The 20170-nt window shown below is 38.2% G+C and overlaps 1 long non-coding RNA gene across 2 annotated transcripts; it reads right to left on the bottom strand.

Annotated features, from left to right (window-relative positions):
• Positions 1–666: 666 nt before the first annotated feature.
• LOC141963893 (uncharacterized) lies at positions 667–20150 on the bottom strand. Of its 2 annotated transcripts, none has more exons than XR_012634232.1 (3): positions 20114–20150; positions 19745–19886; positions 667–755 (listed from the first exon to the last, which is right to left on the bottom strand). It is a non-coding gene; the product is annotated as an uncharacterized LOC141963893 (long non-coding RNA). The 2 variants fall into 2 exon arrangements; XR_012634233.1 differs by lacking the exon at positions 667–755 and adding an exon at positions 18978–19060.
• Positions 20151–20170: the final 20 nt, after the last annotated feature.

Here is a 20170-nt window from a genome sequence, read left to right as displayed (position 1 = left end):
GCTCTGGTTTGCGCTCTGCTAGCCTTGGCTTCCCCGCCGGCCATTGCATAAGGAGCTTACAGGCCCGAGCTGCGGGGCTGGAGCCGGGGAGCCGCCGGCCGGGCAGCGGCCCGCTCGCTCTGCGGGCAGGCCAGGGCAGGCAGGTGAGCAGCTGTGCCGTTCTGGGGGAAAAAAGGCTGTTCTGGGCATAAAGCGGAATGTTGTCTAAACATGGGCCTATGTCAAATTCCAGAGACTGCACTCTGTGGCTTAGGTGAATAAACCCCAGTGAAGTCATGTTTTAAGCACCTAAGCCCCGTTCTGGATCTGGGCCTAAATCAGAGTCACAGAGCATGAATTTAACTCAGATCACTGAAAACACAGCCCAAGCCTTTAGCAGCAGAATCAGCATCTTTTCCTTGCTGCAAAACAAAAAAAACCATTCTTAATCCTTAAATATATTGGCAAATGTGTACCTCTAGTATAGTGATAATACACTAAGAAAGATCCTTCCTTACCTCATACTTGCTTGTTTCTCAGGTTTGCTTTTTCAGACTTAAAATAACTTTAATAGGCCACAGTCTTTTTCTTCAGCAAAATAAATCTTAATCTTTTGATGCATTTTCTTTTTTTTTTTTTTTTTTAAATTTTTGGAGGCCATTCTCATCCCTTCCAATCACAGGTTTGGGCAATTTCTCCAAGGCAAAGCTGCTTCTCTTCTGCTGCCTGAATCTACCTGACTGTCCATCAGTGCGTGTGGTTCCCTCCATACTTTCCTATAAGGAAGGAAAATGAAATGACAAGTAACAATGGGACTATGGAGTTGATTCCACAAAGATGGACCCAAGTGCCCAGTAAGTCTTTTAAGAAGCCACTTAGGTCATCATGCACACTGCCATGTAAACTTCACACGTTTTCCTTTCTTTTCAAGGCGTTTAGGATAAAGCCCTCAGTAATCCTAGACTCCTGTTCATAGTCACACTGTAACCCAGGATGTAAAGTTCTTTGGCTTAATAAAGATCTCCTACTAGTCATAGAGGGAGAAAAAATATAATTTTAAAATATTAACCATACTGATAGCATTTGATAGCCATGAAATGCTCCTGACTCACCTGATTTTTCTCAAACTAGGGCAAATGGGTTTTCATTAAAGTCGTCTCACCACATCCCTGTCAGATCCAGGGATCTGTTACATATATTGTTCCTGAGTTTCTTGCCTGCCATCAGCAGCAGTCATTGTTCTCAGAGCACCTTTACCTCTTTCTACAGATTAGCTTCAAGTGGAATATCTGACATATACAAATTTACATTCACTTCTCTTGCAGGTCCTCCCAGTATCCTGTTGTTTTCTTAAACAGTGATGATGTCACAATTTTGCTTCTAGTTTTCCACTTTTAATATTTCAAAATTGCCAGTTCACCTGTCCTGCCTTTCACTGTAAAGCTTGGGTGGTATATGAGGTATTACTCTCCTCACATTCAGGATTTCACTGCCTCTTGTTACATGACCTGTTAAAATGTCTTTCCATGATTCCTTTCTTAAATCCTCATTCATTACTATAGTTCTCTTTTCTGGCCACCTCACTTTCCCACTTCCTTTCCAAACTACCCAACCACAGTATAGCTCTGTAGCTGCTTATTGCACCAATCATGTAGCTATCATCAACATTATAATTGTTCTTTTCCTTTTCATGTGAAATTTGAATCCCATGACATGCAGCACAACTGCCCAACTGTACCTCAGTCCAAGTTTCAACACAGCTCTCTTCAATTTTATTTCCCCTTCCCTGTCTTTTTTTATTACAGTTCTTGTGCTACTTGAATTGTCTCCATATCCTCCAGACCTTCAAGTTTATCTGACCCAACCCCAAAGCCAGCAGGATTTTGATGGCTTCATATCCCAAATCTGCAAGCATTCCTCTCATACTTAATTGTATCTGTGCAAGAATGTATAGGCTCAGCTAATCAATAAGGTAATCAGTAATGTATTAGTTCTAGTTTACAGTATGGGCAAACTGTGAGTGTAACATCACTGCCTTGCTACCAATTCCACTTTCTAAAACTCTGATTTTGTTACCCATAACTGCTGTGCTTGCTGCTCACATAATGTCAATTCCATTTACTTTCTTTTGCAACACTTTATTCTAAGATTTTTGAGGTGTTCCCTCTCATTTCGTTAACCTTAATTTTTGTAAATTATCTGCCATTCATACTTCCTTTTCTTAAACCTCCTCCTTTGGTGCCACTACTTTCTTACTTCCCCTCTTTCTAGGACACAGGGTATACACACATCAGAGAGTTCTAGAGTTCAAAGTATTCCTGCAGCAGACTATGCAAATTTTATGACATATGAGAAAGATATCCAGGCCAAGGTCCTAATTCTACTCTTTAAAGATGACAGGATAAGGTTTGTAGCTGTTACAGGAGTTGCCAGTCTCTCCGTAGACAGTGCAACAGCTGACCACTACAGGGACAGTACGGCCTTGTCTGCATTGAAAAGACCAATTCATTTCTTTGTAGAGAGTAAAAGGAGGATTTGGACCTGGGAGGTTCGGCAGTGGAGACAGCTGTTTCTTTGACAGCTGAGAGCTGTCATACCAGTTTCCCTCAAGATTAATTTTAAGGCAGCTCTAATGCAGATGGAAGCGATAATGTAGAGTCAAGGCAAAACCTTAAACTAATGGAAGACAGATAGTGCGAACATAGTGGTGCTTCAGGTCTTACAAAATAACCAGCTGAAACACATTCCCATTCCAAAAAGGCCAAAGGCTATCATAGCGAGGGATTACACCCTTTGGGGCTGAGAAAGGGTATTTTAGTAAAGGATATTCTGTAATTGATGGAGATCACTTTTGTGACCGATAGGGTGCAATGGTGGATTTACCATTTTACAAATGCCAGCCTCTATTAACAACAGCTGCACAATGACCTACTTATAAAAAAGACAAGTGAAAATTCCATTTTGGAAGACAGCTGCATAGAAATTAATATTTCCAAATGAATGTAGAGAGCCTAAATACTACTGCCTCAGGCACTTATGCCAGAAAGGTTAAGTGGCACGTTTAATAGATAATCTCTATGATTAATTTATCAGAAAGAACCAAGTGGCTAATTTCCCCTAATTGAAATTTTCTGGCATGATAAAAAATTTTCATATATAATTCCACTTCCATTTAAATCCATTATACTAACTTATTTTATTATACGAAAGCAAACAAAACTACAGTCTTGAATCCTGCTTTCATTTTCCACCAAAATACTTGAGTGGCTGCAGAGAAAGTAGTACAATGGATTCCTCTGAGGACTGATAATAAGAAATGGGAGCAGGCTTTCAAATCCAGTCCCAGGTTTCAAATACAAAAAAGGAGTCAGGTTTGCAGAGTGCTTCACAGCCATCAGCTTTTGGTTTTAACAGTTTGAGAAACCTGAATGCACACTCACTACAGTGAATTGGGTGGAATAGGGGTCACTCAGATCAGCAAAGAAACATACTTTTTATGAGATTGGAACAGGCTTCAGGAAAAAAGCACATAGCAATCTGAGATCAGGACTGACTGTGTCAGTGTATTAATTCTGAAATATTTGAACTGATCATCTATACCTACACTTTTAAGTATTTCTAATAAATTTAAGTGCCCTAATTTTTTAAGAAAAGAGTGGCTTGCAAGGAGAGGTAATCTTTTTACTCAGACTGTGATAGATACAAACTCTTCTTCACATCTAACACAGAGAGAGCAAACTTCATGCTAAGGACAGAGAAGAAAAAATTGCTCTGAATTTAACCTCACTAGGTAAAATCAGTTAAACAATTTGAGGGGAAAAAACAGGTACCTGGCATCTGCAACAGTGGAGGAAACTTGCAAGGGGAGAGATAACACAGGTCTTATACTGAAGAGAGTTACCCATTTCCTTCTGGCCATGAGGTAGTATGTGTGTGGAAAATCTCAATGTATTCTAAGATTGACGTCTCCATTATATCCATGTTTTTTCTGCCTTGTCATTTTTCACAGAATCATCTAGGTTGGAAAAGACCTTGAAGATCATCTAGTCCAACCATTAAAAAAATTTTGTTCCTGGGCTTGTCTTCAGAATACTTTTAAAGTCTTTCTTGATCATCAGGACAGCAATCACAGGTGGTGATGACTTTTTTTAATGCTCCCACTGCTAATTCTTTCTATGTTTTATTGCTTGTCTATTGGAATTAATTTCTGCATGTAGTAATTGTTTGGTTGTAGTAACTGTGTGGTTCATATAGTCCTCATAAGGACTTCTGGTTCATTAGATAAAACCAAATTTTGGAATATGCATGTTTAGGAAATATGGATATGAATGGATCTTGCGCAGAGGTATCAGATCTTGAATCCATGATACAGATGCTGGGCACTCGGGAAACTTGCTGCAGAGCATCTCAGCTTGGCAGTGCTGAAAAAGTGAACCTCTACATAGTTCTCTGAGGGTTTCCTAAGGAGTCGCTGAAACTGGAACTCCACACTCCTGATTCCAGGTCTTGTGCCATATCTTTCGTACTGAAAAGTACTGCTGTTGGTTAGATTCATGATACACAAACACTTCTTGGCTAGAAAGTAGAACTGTGTTTTTAATATGCTTTCTATCTGTTGCAGGTTTTACAGGTTTTAATACTCATGCAGAGAAATTTTTGCAGGTTCCACTCCCTTCTCTTTCCCCCTCGGAGCACTGAGGGAAATTCTTAAATATTCCTGCTACAGACCTGCCTGCTCGTCGCAGACTTTCTCAGATGTGGAAGAGGGTCTGAACAATCGGGGCCAGAGCTGGGAGCCTGAGGCCGCCTGTCCTGTCCAGCCAGTTCCCCAGCAGTGCACCAGTACAGAGCAAATGCCCTGCCAAGGAAACGCAGCCTCTCGGAAGCAGAAAATAGTAATAAACTCCATCAAGTCAGTGTGGCAGTTGATCGTCCAAGGCTGTGTAGCAGTTCTGCAGCTTTGCTAAGCAGTTACCAACAGATGGCAATACTGCACTGAGTATTCGGTGTCTGTGCGGTCCCAAGGACTTCCCCTGTCCTTACCAGGGAATTGCAAAATGGTTACTACCTTGTTTTAAACTCTTCTCATAATACACAAACATCATCGTTCTGGAAAAAAAATTATGAACATCACTTGTTTTTATGCTTATACACAGGGGCGATGCTTTTAATGCCGTCAGGGGTGGCCCATCTCTTTACCCATTGAAGGTAATGTGAAATTCAATAGTTTCACTGGGGGTTCTGTTGAAAGACGTCACCCTTAAAATACTAGAGATTTTTCCCAAAACACCAATTTTTTTTTTTTTAATACATGTAAAACTCAAAAGTCCGAAATTATGGAGTTTATTAATATAAGGCATCATTCTCCTTTTAAGGAGTAATTATGTGGGCCAAAGCCCACAAGGCATCCTAAGAATATAAATTGTATTCTGGTGAGTAAAAAAATTTCCAATTATGTCAGAGGCATGGTCCATAATAGAGATATTTGCAATAAGTTTCTTATTATTACAGATAGTCTTTCATCTATGAAAAAGGAAGCCAGAGTATAAATGAGCATTAAGCTACTGTATTTTAATTAATTGGCATTCTAAGATGGGTAATGGCATTAAGAATTTAAAACACAGGTAGGAAATGGGCTAACTTTCTCAGAGACAAAAAAATTATCAAACTAGAGGGTTTTTTTATATTAGCAATTTTACTAAGTAAAGTAATAGTTTTCTGTGTTTTAATATATTTATTACTTATCTTGAACAAAAGCAAAGATCTGAAAAGGGAGCAGCAAAATCTGTAGATGACGAGTTATTTATATTATATTAAGGCTAGAGAGGTCTAGAAAGAACTTCAAAAGACCCAATTAGACAACATCACATGGGCAGACTGATGGCAAGCAAAACTCAATTTTGATAACTACAAAGTTTTGTGCTACGTGCGGGAAGAAGAGGAGTTATTTATATGATTCAAAGCATTCTAAAAAAGTATATCAGATTAGAAAACAGACTGAGGTCATGATTTGCTGTGGCTAAAACAAGTAAACAAAGTGTTGGGATGTATAATAAAAGTCATAATGAGTAACCTGAAGAATGTTAGAGAAATCAATAGTGATACCTTTACCTGGAAGAAAGTATAATGATACAGGCTGCAAAGATCTCAGTAAGGGATACTGCACAGTTAGAATGAAATTAAAAGGATGAAAAGAATAACATGGGCCAGGGAAAAGGCAAACTGAAAGATGTTTGATTTATGCCCTTAAAATGAATCAGGCCTGAAGGGCCTGTGATTAAAAAACGCATAAAAATTACAGAATACTACAGGAAAGGTAGATTTTGAACTTCAGTTCCTGCTGTCCTGTAACAGGAAAACAAGAGGAAATTTGTTGTGAAATGCAAAAATAACAATAATAAAATAAGCATGATATTATAAAACTTATTGTTAAGGGAAGTCATTGAGACCAACAAATTCACAAGATTCAAAAAGAGATTCGGGGGTTAAATTGTTACCAGTAATACTCGAAAATCATAGTGATTTCTTTGAGGAAAAAATTGTGGGAAGTATAGGAAAATGCCATGCTTCAGGTTTTTAACATTCAAAACATTTAAGATTGAGATTTGGTATGCACAGCAGATTATTCATTACCTATGGGTCTTCTACACCTTCCTCCAAATCACCTGCTGACGGCTGCTGTTAGAAACATTAGGCTAAATGTATATTAGCTGAATGATTCCTATACCCACGCTGCACAAAATTCCTATTGTGAGTCGTATTCTGCCGTGATCATATTCTTTAATTATACTGAAATCACAAATAGATTTCAGCAAGCCTGTGCAGAGATGCATTTCAATGGACCTAACAGTGTCTTCCTAATTTGCACATTATTTGCCCTAGTTATGGAAGGTAACTAGATATTTATATACATAAAAATATATTTTTCAGAAAATAAAAATATGTTTCTGAATAAAAATATATTGAAGTGATGCAAACCTTTACCTTTCCTGCAGAACAGCCAACAGAGTCTCTGTTCTTTCCTTGAATATGCAACTGAATCAAATCCTTAACAACAAGGCCTAGGTTCTTAGCTATCATATTTGGGCTCCCAATTGTCCACCACAAAGCTTCAGCTGCATTAACATCCTGCTTGGGGTATGACTGAAGTTGTTCACAGTCTCTCCCAAAATTGTTCCTGCTTCTTTTGGGCTAACGATGGAAGATCCATGGAGATCACTACTGCATAAGCTGTTAATATCTCTGTATACACCTGATAGGGAATACACATGGAAGAGAACCCCAGTGTCATCCTTTCTGAAGAACTGAATATTTCCATGCTTCAGCTATCAGCCCACAAAATGACTGTAATGCTAACACTTTACATGAATGGTAACTAGTTAATTAACATTTCTTAAAGTCCTGAAACCTCAGATTAATAGTGCTCTGGAGTATAAAGACATAATATTATTTCATAGTGCATTTGTCATTTAAAAAGCTCTATGCCTAAAGCTTTAATCAAACTCTGTAAGATGAGAGCAATTTCCTTTTTGTCACATTTGGGTCTCATCTCCGCTAGGATACACGTGTAGTTAAAATATGTATTTGTTTTGAGTACATACGAGTACTGCTGTTTATATGATCATGGAAGCCAAATCCAACCATAGAATCCTACACTTGAGAGAGGTGTTTTGTTATTTTTAGAAGATACATTTCCTAAATTTACAAATTGTGACACTGTATCACTTCTAGTAGTGCAGAAAGAAATCTTCTCATCTGTTAACTATTGCACATTATTTACTGTGCTTGATAGTGTATTTACTGCTATCAAGTCACCATGTCTCTAAAAAGTCTTGGTTCTAACAGACTGCTATTTTTTGTTATATGAAGCAATTACTGGCTACCAGATTTGATCTGGTTTAGTAGCATAGGAATGCATTCATCTCAGATACAATTCCTCTATATGCAATGGATTTTAACAAGGCAGGAAATTAATTAATAATTTACCGTTATGCTATATCAAATACTACAGAAAGCAAGGGTATTATTTTCAATAATGAGAAAAGAACTATGAATTTTCTGTAATGTCCACTGCTATAGAAATCAGAGCTTTTAATGGTGGCTAAGAACACTTACTTGAGTAGTACAAAATCACTTCAGATATATATGTGTGACCTGAGGCTAAAATCTGATGGTCACTTGGCACTTATGCCACAAACATTAATACAGGAAGAGAACTGAAAGTGTTGAGGCACCAATAACTTCAATGGCAGTAAAATCAGGCCCCATGCAATAGTTGTTTTCAAGCTGCAGATGACACTATAGAGCATCAGACTATTTGGACTCCAGTTTAATGTCCATGCAAAAATCCTTCTCCAAAAGACCTCTCACAAAAAAGATAATACACATCAGAAGCTTGTTATTCAAGCCTCATCTTCTGGCTTAGCACATAGCATTCAAAAACATTACTGCATGTACAGCACAAGCAGCAGCGAAGTCTGAGGCTGAGGGCATGGGGGTCTGCCCCTTTCAAAAGCAGCGAGATTTCTGCTGGGTCAGAAAGGCTGCAGGGCGATGGCCCGCAATCATCCAGGTTTCAGTGGCTACACAAAAGCAGCTCTGACCACATGTATTCTTTTCTTATATTCTGGGAAGCCAAGTGTATGTGGAAAGCTTTTTCTGCTTTTTTTTTGTGTAATCTATACTGCCAGGCAAATTCCTTCTGAAGTGTTTTGAGACATTACATATAAACTTTAGCCAGTCTCTTGCAATTCTGTGTTTCTTTACAAGCAGAGAAGCTGAAATAAGGTTTTTACTCTGAACAGTCACTGGGAAGAACAGCAATGGTGCCTCCTCTGATTTTTATATTACGTTCAGTTTGCAATTTCAATAAAGATCTAGCTATTTACTAGTTGTCTGCCTGGCCCATTTAATATTAAAAGTTACTATTGCTGACTGCAATATGAAAATTAATAGAAATTCAGGAAGCACAATTAATAATTCTGCCAATCATGCAATGCCCAGGAAGCTTACTCTATCATAACTGCATTAGTGGTGTCACACTAATAAGACAAACCAGCAGGCAAATTACTCATCTAAAAAGAAAGCAAGCAGATTTTTTTTTTTTCATGTAGGATAGCAAGGCTGTTAAATTATGTATACTTTTTTACGATATTCACAGTAACAGCACTTGCCAAGTTCACAGAGGAAATCACTGCGCAAGCCTAGTTTGTGGGTCTGTGACCCAGGCATTGTCTCTTGCTTTTATAAGATGAGCCAATCAGGTAAAATATGGTTCCACTGAAAACAATGGGAAGTTCATTTTGATGTTAGTGGAATTATGTCAGTTCCCACAACTATTACTTTTCCAGGTAATTGTTATATTTATTATACATTAGCTTTAATTAACGATTAATTATTATATTTAGGTATAATTATAGTTATATAAATATTACACATTGTACTTATTTTGCACATATATGCAATAGAGACAAAAGGTCTTAAAACATACTATTTAGAGAAAATGATAGGTATTCCAGATTAAAAGTACTTCCCACAATGGAAATGGTTTAATACAGACATTTAAGTTACTCGGATTTCTAGTAAAATAGATTTTTTGCAGTCATAGATTCTAATCTACTCCCATTTAGCAAACACAAAGATTGCCGCTCACCTTAAAGCAGCAGAACCAAGCTCTCAGAGTATATTCTTTAAAATATGCTTACTAATTTAAATGTTCATCACTGCTGCAGTAAATAGCTTACATGTCTGAGGATTCCTATCTGCAGTATCAAATAGGAGGTGACTTAAACTGTTTTAGTCATGTCCATATTAATTCGGAGTTCTAGCAAATTCCCTATGTACAATTTTTCAATTGTAAGTCGGGTCCCTAATGGGAAGCGAAGACAGCTTTAAAGTACCATTCACATGCAATTCTTGGCAGCTGACCCACTAAAGCAGAGTTTGGAGACTCGTGCTTTGCACTGCTATCATTTCTGTGACTAGCTTCCTTCTCTCTCAGTGGGGCTCCTGCTGGGAATGTAACACACATCACTGGAGTAAGCAGTGATGTGCCAGTCTGCATCTGCTACAAAGCAGCCTAAAAATAAAACCCAATTGGACAATGCCATTTGGTGTACAGCAGCACACAGTCTAGTAACGTAAACCAGGCTGTCAGCAACGAGAAATGATTGTTCAGCTACATGCCAAACAAATCTCAGGGTCTTAAAAAAACCCAGAAACTATCCTTTGATATTCATTTATAAACTTAAATCTCTCAAGATTTATTATCATTGCAATTTAATGAATTTGCATCAGTGAAAGCATAATGAGAATGTCTCCTCAAAATTTACTATTAATATTGTAAGAAATCAGCCCATCTTGCAGCTTGTTTCAGTTCAAGGAAGTCCTCTGGTAACGCAGATTTTGTTTTAGAAGGTGTCTACCCTTCAGGTTGACATTTTTTGCTGTGCATATCAGATGAGCCTGATTCTTTTGCCAGTATCTCTTTAAAACCCCAGTTCTGGAGACAGAATCTTTTTGAAGAGACCTACATGTTAATGTTGTTCTTTCCACAGGTTCTGTTTGAAACACCTGCCTCTTATTTTTTTGCTTGTGTGTATTATCAAACTCCTTGAATTTAAAAGGGTATGGCCATACAGAGGGCACAAATGACTAATTAAATGCAAATAATTGCAGGCTTTTAAGCTACTGATACAACTCTGTGCCTCATTCTTCATGCTACCATACAATTTTGCAGGGGGAAAACTCTCCAGATCTTTGCGTTTTTGAGGTTTTCAAATTCCTTTGAATTGGATTTTGAGCATATTTACAAATAATATTCTTAATTAATAAATTGCTGACCTTGAAACAAATGCCCACATTTATTTTATGTAAAATGGGAGTGCAATTAGGTACAGAATAGAATCATATTAACTGTGGGTCCTGGACCTTCAATGAGATCTATGTGTAAATGGATCTCACTGCAAGATCTGCACCATGATTTTTAAAACCATTAAGTAAAAACATGACCGAAGCTAACAGGCTTTAAATATCTCTTGTTACTGCCACTATAATTAAGGCTGGAAATCCCGAAATTACATGTATACCATTGTACAGCTGTAGCAATGAACTTTACAAAAGATTTCTGTTTATATATTTTCAGAAAAATGATTACACACTCTTAAAAACATAGGGTATAAAACCACTACAGATTGAACTTCATTCTTATTATGGCCTGTGCTGGTTTTCCAATTATACATGCACAAAACGACGAGAGTGTCCCAGAGTATTATGAGCTTGATTTTCTCAGGAAACCACCATTCCTAGACTTGTGAGACAAAGCAAAACATGAAGTTTCATGGAACTTGCAATCAGAAGGCCAAAATTAGAAACTCTAAAGACTGTCAGCATGTTATTTAATCCAGATGAGGAGAAAAACACAACTCCTGTTAGGAACAAATGTGTCTAATCCCCAAATCCTACTTTTCTGAGACTATCATTGGGGTCACCCTGCATACATAGTCAAGAGCTTGTTAGCTGGCACATGGGCCAAGCTCACATGCTTGCGGGCAATTATTCCAGGAAACAGCAAATGATGTTAGCTTAACAACTCTATGGATTATTTGTTCTCTAGAAATAATATTGAGTAGACTGGGGGATAGATATGCATGTTGTAAATTTTAATTTAAGAGCACATAATAATAGAAGTTTTTCACTACTTTTATTATTATTATCTGATACAGTCTCTATGCCAGGACAGAATTGTCTCTAAATTTGTACAGAAGAGGAAATATTTATACCTGCTTTGTGTCCCCAACTCAATGCTATTTATAAGCTCTGATGCTACTGCAGTTTATTTACCATCTTTTTCTATTTGTAGCTTTTGGTATCTTTAAAAATAAAGACAAATATGATAAATCAACTCTGTGCATTTTTATCATATTAATCTTTGTAAAAACAGGTAATTCATTTCTCACAATATATATGGTAACAATTAAAGATAAGACAAATACATGTGCATTTCTTGGCATGCTGAGCTGGATAAAAACTGATTACAGCTAGCATTAGTGAAATATCAAAAATGATGGGCACATCATTCTGTATTACCTTTAACTCATACAGAGAAAGCATGTATTTAGCTTACTTAGAGGAAGCTAAGCATAAGCTACTTTATTGTGATAAATTCACGGTAGGTTCGCTTACTAATTAGTTCCCTTACTAATTAGGTTTTTATTTCCTATATGACTATGCATTTCACTCTCTTTTCTTCTCCTTTTTCTTTTATGCCAAACAGAACATCTGTCAACTACATCACCATGTCTGAAATATTCTCCCATTAAAAAGGAAAAAAGAGTATACTCTGTACCCTATTTATTGTCTTCTCATCTTCCTACTCTTGGAATTACAAAGATCCTCAGGTATTGAGGATGCTCAATACCACTACCAAAGCTTAACAGTGAAAGATCTATATCATATAATTTCTTCATTCTAACTCTTGGAATTCCAAAAGAAAACTAACATGCAAGATCCAACAACAGAAAACAACTGATGTACAGAATTTGTATGGCCTACAGATTGTTTTACTACTCCATTATGTTTTAGTAACTGTTGGCTTGATGTTGTGGGCGTAAAAGGATCTTAAGTATGTATATTTGGGTCATAGTGTCTTGATTCATCAGTGTGAAATTTTAAAAAAACCCTGCACCTGTGGGTACTGTTTATCTTCTTCTTTGAATTATTTAGCAGTGCACACACAAAGCTGAAAATCTTTCTCCTCAAACCTCAGTTGTCAGTTGCTACCATAGGGATGTTGTCCCACAATCCCTCGTGCTGACAGGTAGAACAAATCCCACGAGTTGCATACTGCTTATGTGCAGTTCTTGTGGGACTGATGGTTTGTTTCCTGCCTCTCACACCAGCAAGAACTGTGATCTGATTGATACTGACTTGGTAGCTCTTTATACCTCCTTTTATAGTACTGCAGTTGATCAGATGTCATGCAAGAGCTGGGAACCACAGCTATCCATGTCAACAAAACTACACAAAATTTATATTAATGACAGATGAATCAGGACCTTTGGAACCAAATGGCAGTTGAGAGGTTTGCATGTGCCTCTTGAAACAAGGAAGAGGTAAAAATGGAGACAGGGCATGCAGAGAGCACCTTTAACTAGCTCACTCTGTCATAGAGGGCATCTATCTGCCTTAGATGTTCTGGCACATGGACACCTGGAAAGATGGTGAAGAATCTAAAATTATTGTGGGATGCCAGAGAAATAATTTCCGGTAGCCCTTAAGATTCAAGCAGATGGAATTTCTGGGCTATGGAAAAGACAACTGCAGTGAGCCATAAACACTGTGAGACCTGCTCCTGCATCCTTGGCGTGTGTCCAGCAATGCAGGACATTTCCATCTGATAATACAGCCAGTTGTGTACCATTTTGGCTGAGGAAGTTTAAAAAGCAAACAAACAAAAAGTTACTGGGCACTGTATCACTCAGCTTTAGTAATGAAGAGAGTTTGCTGCTCAAACCTGATGTCAGCTTTATCGAGAAGAACCAGGCCCAGGTGGTGGACCACAATGCAAGCAAACCAAATACACTCTTGACAGCAGTTACAGAGAAAGTATGAAAGCATTAGAAGCTGGCTAAACAAATCAAGAACCTGAACCAGCCACTGTGGACATTGGCTTTCTTGTTGGAGCCATAGGGAAATGGTACTCAGCCACTCAAGCAGTGCTAGCTGCACAGGTCCCTTGGACAACAGACGAGATGTGTTGCCAAGTTTCAGTAGGTAAGTCCCACTTTTCTCTGTCAAACTCCTGAGTATCTTCTCAAGCATAGGACGGGCAGGTGACCAAAGCTCCATCGTGGTCAAAGACTAGGTTATAGGCATCTCACATTTCATGATGTCACCAGGAGACCCAGACTGGTTTGGATAGGACACCCAAAAGAGGCTCTGTGTTGAGGGGTTTAGCAAGAGTCGTTTATGAAGGAAGCTTTGTCAGTCTCATATTTTGTTGTTCCTGAGAAATGCCTTCCTGTAAACGGATTACTTCAATCCCAATCTCAGTTGGGGCCTTTGAGTATTTTGGTAATTAATGAAGAAACTCTAGAGAAAAGATTAGTTCATTCATGTGTCATGTCTGCATCAGATCACAGCTCTATCTACTACATTTTTCTGTATGTTATCAAGTAACTTAGCAAAGTTTCAGCCATGAGATATTGGCTTACATATTTCTCTGTTATCCTTCTGTTCAACCTACTTTCATAATTCCATGTTCTCCATTACAAAATTACTCCTTATTTGGCAGTTTTCTACAATACAAAATGATCTGTATAGGCAAAATGTAATAACAGTACCACTAAGGCAGCTGAAATTAAGTTGCCTTTGTTACCGTGCCCTAACAGAACTAAGGCAATGCAATAGCATTTGATCCCCTGTACAGTCTCCCTGCAACAATCTGTGTTGCAGGAACAACCACATGGAAGTGCTTTAAAACTACCTTTCAGCTCCTTTCTAGACCACTTTAAATATTTATATATATATTCATAAACCTGACTAATTTTTGGTGTATTTATATAAACATAAGTTAAAATAAATATTCTAAAATTCACCATTTATATGGTAACATCTTTAGTATAGATTATTAAAATAAGAATTCTATGTCCAATATAAGACAATAAAAAAGTCAAATTCTGTTATCTGAAACATACATAATACCTTAGTGCAATCAGTCATACAAAGTCAAAGAAACAAAACATAATTTGGCAGGTAGCCTCTAATTTCAAACATTTAGTACAAGAGATACTATTTTTCTATACCTGTTTATAAATGTTCTAGAATTCATTCTAAAATTTGTTTCACTTCTTAAATAGTGTTTAGGTTCTGTTATATTAGAAGCCCTAAATACCCTATTAATAAGTTGGGTCAATTACATAAAATTACATTTCACTCTTAGTCGCAACCTTACAATGGAATATACTTAAATGCCATGTAAGGTAAAAAAAAAAAAAAAAATCAGCCTAGTTCTCATTCACACATTTACAGTATATCTGTTTTATAACAATCTTCTAAGATCTAGTATTACAAAACGTCATCAACAGTTCTTTGTGTCTCACAAATATTCTCTCAACACCTCCATAGTTGCTGCATACTTTGAACAGTTCTAAGCCAACTGCTAATGGGTAACAAATAATGAATTCATAATAATTTGCTACTCATCAGAACATATTTTTTAAATATAAAAACTTCTCCAGCATTTAGATGGCCATGCAAACTATTTTACCACAGCTGGCTGAGAAGTACATTTTTGTGGTTTTGCAAGCTGATTCCTTTTTGTGAAAGTTTTCAAGAAAACAAGCAAAATGAGATCCCAGACATCTGAATCACCAGACACTAAAAAAAAAATTATACATGTGTTTAAGTAGTTGACTTCCTAAAGCAAAAATAAGAAATGTCAGTGGCCATTTTGTGCATGCAGTTGGGAGTATTCCACTCCTGTGCCCATCTAACTGTTTGTAACAGGCAAAGAATTTGTTTCAGGGTCTAGTCCTCCATTTCAGCACAACTGGAAGACAGTTTTTTAAGCAGAACAACAATTTAATCCTCCATTTCAGCACAACTGGAAGAAGGTTTTTTAAGCAGAACAGCAATTTAAAAACAAACACATCTTCATTTCTGGACTAGGGACACTGACCTTAGAAATATCTGAAATTCTTCCACTGCCTGTAAACAAAAATGGACTGCAGGCAGTCATGATCATATGTCACTCTTACAAAACATTCTTACTTGTTGGCTACTTTTTGGAAAGGTTATTTGCTGTCAATCAAGTGACAAATTCTGCTTATAATAATGGTGATGACATCAGACCTGTAGAAGAGAAGATTAGTATGGGGAGTCTAAATATATAAACTAGAAGGTCATGGGACATATCCAACGTCAATTGAAGTCAATGGCCTCCATTCACTTTGATCAGAACTGGACTGATCCGTGAAGGATTAAGAGATTATATATATATATATATATATATATATAAAATATATATATATAATTATTTATTTATTTTCCCTATAGCCAGTATCACTGGCTTGCAGCCTAGGATTTTTTAAGGTGACCTGGATCTTTGATTTGTCTGACAAGAAAAGGTGATTGTCCCTATTTTTATTTTTAGGTGGCCATATATAGTCAGTCATGTTCACTCTTTCCAAAGTGGGACTTGCCCTGTGGAGGTAACGGGCAAGAATTTTTTCAAACAGCAGGCTGGGGGCTCTAACCACACATTTCTTTTGCCATTTGGTATTGTTTACAAAGAAGCTGGGCAAGAGGCCAATTCTCATTTTAAGCCTCAGGTTGGACACAATGGTTGGTCAATGTACTGAGTGGTATAAAGCATAGGTCAGCAGCTTTCCTGTCAGGCAGCAAATAACTAAATTTCACTTGTCTGAAATAGGATTTTAGTTGTCCAGGGCTGCAGGACAAAAGGACTGTTCTCACCCTGACAGCTGGAATGGATGATTTGTGAAATGTATTTTTAGAAGTCTTATTTGCCTACGTGTATGCCTGCATTGTCAAACATTCAGACAGCAAGAGCGAGTTAGGCGACAAGCCACAAGGACTGTGACGTTCTGTACAAACTAGATCTAAACCTGCATTTTCATTACTTCTCACACTCCAACTACAAATTTACAGTCCAAATATTAACGCAACACTACTGCTATTCTTCCCGTACTTCAACGTACTATCCCACAGCATTCACAGTAATCAGTAACCACAAAGGGAAAATCACTGCTGATACAATAGGACATTAGTGATTAAGTCTGTTGTCCAGAATCACCCTGGTTCTCCCCACATTTCCTTTTCCTGAACATACCTCTATCTGATTAACAGAAACGACAACCTCTTGTAAATCAGCTTTTTCCTTTAACAAGACAATGCACTCTTGAAGGATTTTATTACTAACATTTGTCCACCTAATCTTGTCCCACACCTTGCTGATACGCATATCCTTATTAACATTTGCACATGGCTATTGTGCCAGTGCTGCCTTTTTTCTGAGCTAATGATTTCTTCCTCCTGTAGCCCATGACATGAGGTTGCAGCCATAATACATTTAAAAGCTGGTTTCCTCTCTTACTAACAACATTGTTACAATTTTTCTTTAAACAGTGCACTGGCTTCCTTCCCTTCCTCTTCAATGGAGGTCTTGGAAGGCACTTTTCACTTATCAGCAGCAGCAAAATCATAAATATAACTGAACACATCTATTCTGTGCTCATTTACATATGACTATTAATAGTTAATCATACTACCATCTTTCAAAATATCTAGAATTCACAAAATGAAAAACAATAAGGCTATTCAGTATAAATATGGCATTGTAGGCATCCAGGAAAATAATTTTAATGTACAATGTCACAGTAGGTATCTACACGACATATTTTCTAGTCCTTAAGAGTTGCCTCTTTATTCTGCATTGGCTATTATGCACTTCTGCTGGATTGAATGTTTTCATACTCTGCTTGTATTAAGAAGTGTGAACTTCCTATTTATTACCCAGTCTGTCTTAAACTCCTACCATCTGGTTAAGACATATTAGCTTTAAGGCTAGGATTCTTAGCAGTCTTCTGTGCCTTTATGCTCTTAATCTATAAACTTAATCTGTAATAAATTTCAAATTAAATGTCTGATCTTTAGAGACAGTTATGTGTTAAAAGTTGTTATACAGCACTGTAAAAAAATTTATAATAATATGTAAATAAATCTGGCAAGTCAAAATAAAAAATACGCTTATTTTGTGTAACTCCACTGTTAGTGTTGATAGAAGCAATTTCTGCGCACATCCACTGAATACAAGTAAATCACTAGGATAACAAAATATGGAGCAGATTTGGAAACCTCCTGATGGTGTGAAAGAACACGTTTGTGCGTTGTGTTGAACTGTAAGACCAGGCCTGTAGAACAAATTTCTACCTGTGAATACAGTACACTTTAGTCAGCGTGGCTTATGTAGTTGTGGGATCTATTGGTAAAACTGCATGTTGGTAAAACACATAACACTATTAGAAAAAGTTCTGGTGCATGGCCATCATCTAGTGCAACGTAATTTGCCAGCTATTCATCCGGGCAGGAAACTTGTGATCCTGTAAAGCACATGACCAAGAACTGCAAAGTATGTGGCTTGGAGAGCAGAATGGTTTCTGGAAGGCAGAACAGTTTGCAGGTGGAAAATGTCAGTAGCTGACCAGGGATTCTAGCTTTCTTTTTGGATGGGCCTGGACTGGACATGCAACAAGACTCAAGAGCGAGTGGGAACGTTTGCCTTAGTAACTCCTGATGGTTTGCTTCTTCCTGCAACAGTCCCCGGCACTGCTCTGCGCTGGCTACGTGACACAACCTCAGCACAAGAGCAACACTTGAGCTCCTGGAGAGCTGCTTGCAGCTAAAAAGCTCCAGACTGGCTACCCTGCTTCCCAAGAATAGGAAATATAAGTATCCCTAAAAATACATGTCTGTTTGTGTGTGTGAATCTCTCTCTCTGAATTCCTTAAAAAACCACCAAGCAACACAAAACCAAAAAACAGGAGGTATATTGTGGGCTTTTTTGGATTCCTTTTAAGATGTAGCCTCAGTATGTGGCCTAGGAGGAAGGAAAACCCATCCCAGTATTTTGTTTTCTCTTGCCCTTCCTCTTCAGCTCCTTCTGACTTCCTTCACAGTCAGTTTTTCCTCTTCATACCTATACTTCCTTCCAACCAAAAACTTGTTGAAACCTCATCAGAGTCTTTTTATCTTTTTTTTCCAAATTAATGTTTTATCTACCACTTAGTTAAAAGCAGGGGAAAAAAAAAAAGAAAAAAGGTACCTTCTCCAGCCCCTTATTGCGCTCTTTCAGTACAAAGAATACTCCGGCACCCCTCTCTCTTGAAGGAGCCAACAACATGACAGCCTTCTGTTCCCTTGTGTGCTTTCCAAGTATTTCCCAGGTATCTCTTAATTTGAGGACTAAATTTACTAGGAAGAGACATGCTTAGTAGACATGCAAGAATCAGAAAAGTTCGGAGGGAAGCACTGATGAGAAGCCCAGTCTGCCAGCAACCATCTGTTATGGAGAAGGAAACAAAGCCACAGATTGCTCCTAGGCAGCTCCCCACAGACACTACTTGAGGACTATTTCTAGCTTGTGGCTAGAAGGTGTCCAATAAATTGACAATTTCACTTCTTCCCACAGAGTTTTCTGATTAGAAGCACTGAAACTGGTGGAAATTACTGTTATTTTCACTTTGTTAGTATCATATCCAAGTGTGTGGGTTTGGGTTTTTTTTGGGGGGGGGAATTAGAGCCAGATGATCAGATGCTTAGCCCTGTAGGCAAAATTTTTGCTTACATATATTCCAAGAGTTTTAAACTACTCTCCTACTATTGCACATTACCTTATTTTCTAACTTTTACCAGACTTTTCTGTACGTTATTAAATGCTTTTTCCATTTAAAATGTAAGATTCTAAATAAGCCTCGGAAATAAAAAATAATCACCTTCTACTAAGAAAGACAGGATTACGAGAAGACTATTTCTATGGAAATAGGATTTGAAAATACATCGTATTGCACAGCAAACTTTTCTGTATAAAATCGGCATTAAGCCGTAGAAATAATAACAAACCAGTTTAAACTCACACAGCAAAACCATCATAGACCAGGCCTGTTTCTGTACAATTCCTAAAGCTGGCAGCACCATGGCAATTATGCCCAAGGGATCAATTTGAGATAATTTTTGTGCATTTTACCTAATTCCCAAATAAATCCATTTAATAGCAGCGTTGAATTCTGCCGTGTCGCCAGCTAGCGATTTTGAACGGAAGAGGAATACAGTGCTCCGCAGGTGCCACTGGCCATCCCCGTCACGAACGGCTCTGCTGAGGAAGGACACTGCACAGAACAGCAGAACGTTGCGAATAACTTCATTATTTTAAGCACGTATCAAATATTCACCGACGACACCCCCCTCCCTTCTCCCCCTTTCCTCTGCCAGCCCGCCCCTCACCCTCGTCCCCCTGCAGCCCTCGCAGCCGGGGCCCGTCCCGGGCGGCCCCTGTCACCCCCCCCCCGCCGTGCCCCCGCCGCCCCCCGGAGCCCGCCCGCCGCCCTCCCCTCACCCCTCAGCCGGCGGCCGCCCGCCCTCTCCCGCCTTCCCCTTCCCGCTGTCACTCGCG

This window comes from Athene noctua, chromosome 9, assembly GCF_965140245.1.
Source record: "Athene noctua chromosome 9, bAthNoc1.hap1.1, whole genome shotgun sequence".
Classification (NCBI taxonomy): Eukaryota; Metazoa; Chordata; class Aves; order Strigiformes; family Strigidae; genus Athene; species Athene noctua.
This window is presented reverse-complemented; position numbering and strand designations above follow the sequence as displayed.